Below are 2,500 nucleotides of genomic sequence, written 5' to 3' on the forward strand. Positions count from 1 at the left end.
GAAATCAAAAAATAATCACTAATCGTTTTTTTTTTTGCAAGTAGTGGAAAAAATGTTTGATCCGGATGGTCAAGTCATTTAACTTTTACTTGAAATTGCATTGAGGTTTCCCGAATAAAAATATTTTTAATGCAAGGAATTTATATTTCGCCCACAATGAATGTTTCATGTTTGAAAACGCAGTCGTAGTCGTAGTATTTACTATAAGGAAATAATAATTGAGTGTGTAAACGATGAAACAACAACAATGATATTGAATGTAAGGAGAAATGAGAAATAATTATTAATATATTAGCGATGCCTATAGAGCGTTTTCAGTGTCGTGATCAGCAGCCATGTTGGATTACTGAAACAAAGAGAGTATTTGCATAAAAATAGAGGATTAGTTTGGTATATTATCATGACCGCCATTTCTTTGTTTTGGATCACCTACATGACCGCTGTGACGTCATGTGAAAACGCCGGCGGGAGCCGGCACTTTGACCAGGCTTGCCGGCCATGCAAGTCACTCCAGACAAAACGGGTTTTTTTAGTACCGCTTTCGTGTTTGTGCAAGTGTAATCAAGACTTCGTCCCTGCCCACACGTATCCGGATATTTTTGAATTCGCAACTTTTCCTTTTCGGATACGCCTTCCGTCCACACGTATCGGACGAATTCGCTGATGAATCAGGAACTTTTTGAATACGCTCTCCAGAGTGGATATTTTTTAATCCGATATACATCCGCATCCGTGTGGACGCCAAATCCGGATATTTTTTTATTCGGATTACGTAACAAGATCAAGCCCAGTTCCTTACAGTGAAATCAACTCTCTAGATGGCTGCCGAGGGTTTCATGGCGCATGCTCTGTTACCTCTGTTTCCTTGTGGAGTCCTGAGTACTGGAGTGAATCCGGATACGTTCTGGATATGTGTGGATGGAAATATTCTTGGATCCGGGAAGAAAAAGTTGCGGATTAAAAAATATTCGGAAACGTGTGGACGGGCCTTGTTTTGCACAAAAAATTGATTGTTAAGCCTTTTCAATTGTTCAAATTAAAGTCAGTTTTGAATTAGTATTGCTTGATAAAACGGATTTCCCATTTTTGTGAGTGTAGAAGCGCGACAGTGTGTCTATATTTTACGCTTAAACAAACATCTGGTGAAAATGAAATTTTAATTCGGGAAGATTTTGGTCACGAGCTAGGCAACGGGTTCTTTTATGATTCCTGTTAACAGGAGGTATTTTTTACTGGGGCGCTTTCCTGGGTACTGACAAGAGATCATCAAGGTAAGAGAGTGAATCTCCCATATTAAAGGCCTTGTACCCAAGGTAATCCCTCTTAAGTTATTAACCGCGCGGCCATGGGCCGAGCGCGGTTCTTGCTCTGCACGTTGTTTATTTTTCTTATTTTTTAACCGTGCGGCTATGGTCCGAGCGAGGTTATTGCTCTTTTTTTTCGTTTCGTCGGTGAGTTGAACTAAACTTCCACTTGGCCACATAGTCAGTGGGACTTCCAATCACGCAACTTATCATGTTTAGGCGCCAAAAACTGTTAAAACGTTAATGTACTTAAATTTTATGAATAGTCCGCTATTTATTTAGAACAAAATATATGATTCGAAGCAAAATTTGAATACATAAAAAAACCATTACGTCATCCATGGAATGTGTCGACGTCGCTACTTTCATTGGTAGGGAAATAACCACCGTACTAAAGATAGCCGTGGATATCGTAATTCTTGAGTTATGCGACTATAGTGTTAAGAAAACAGATAAATTTTCAAAGCGCGGTTATAAGATCTGCAAGATCTTCTTGTAGGCATGGTGCCCAGTTCTTCCGAGGAATATTACTCGCGCGATGCGTGGACTGCCTAAGCGACTTTCTCGAAACTACCTGAGAAAAATGGCGGGAAATTTGGTCAAAAGTCGTTTATATGTTTGGGTTTTCAAAAGATGCTTCGTAGCAGAGATGTTTTCTGCACTCTCAGCTGTCTTTTTGTTCGGCTGGGCCTTCCCTTGCTTTGTGCTCTCTGGCTCTTCATTATTTTGCCGTTTATTCGGTTTTAGGGAATTTAATAAGCAAACCTCAACGGCAACGAGTACAATGGCTGTGTAAGCATGGGTTATTAGTCTTTGTTTTTTTTTTTGCCGACAAAAAATGCTTGCCTTGCCTTGCTTTGTTTCAAAGTGGAAGTGCACTTAGCTCTTAAGCTGAAGGCTTTCCACTTTCAACAATCTGAAAGAAACAATTCAAACTTAACAGAAACATTGTTAAGAACCCCAACTGGCAGGAGACAACCAGCTGGTTACTTACAAAGCGTGGTAGAGCTGAATCCGGGACAACTGGAAAGAAATCCAAACCAGAGGTCAGAACGGGATTTGAACAAGGAGCAGCCGCATGCAAACCCAACGCCCAAACCACTGGACCAAGCTGCCTCCCCAACACTCAAGCCATTTTTAAACGTGGCCTGCCACAGGCATCCCACGTAATAATACACAACACAAATTATTATAGC

The sequence above is a fragment of the Montipora capricornis genome, chromosome 3, assembly GCF_036669925.1.
Source record: "Montipora capricornis isolate CH-2021 chromosome 3, ASM3666992v2, whole genome shotgun sequence".
NCBI classification, from domain to species: domain Eukaryota; kingdom Metazoa; phylum Cnidaria; class Anthozoa; order Scleractinia; family Acroporidae; genus Montipora; species Montipora capricornis.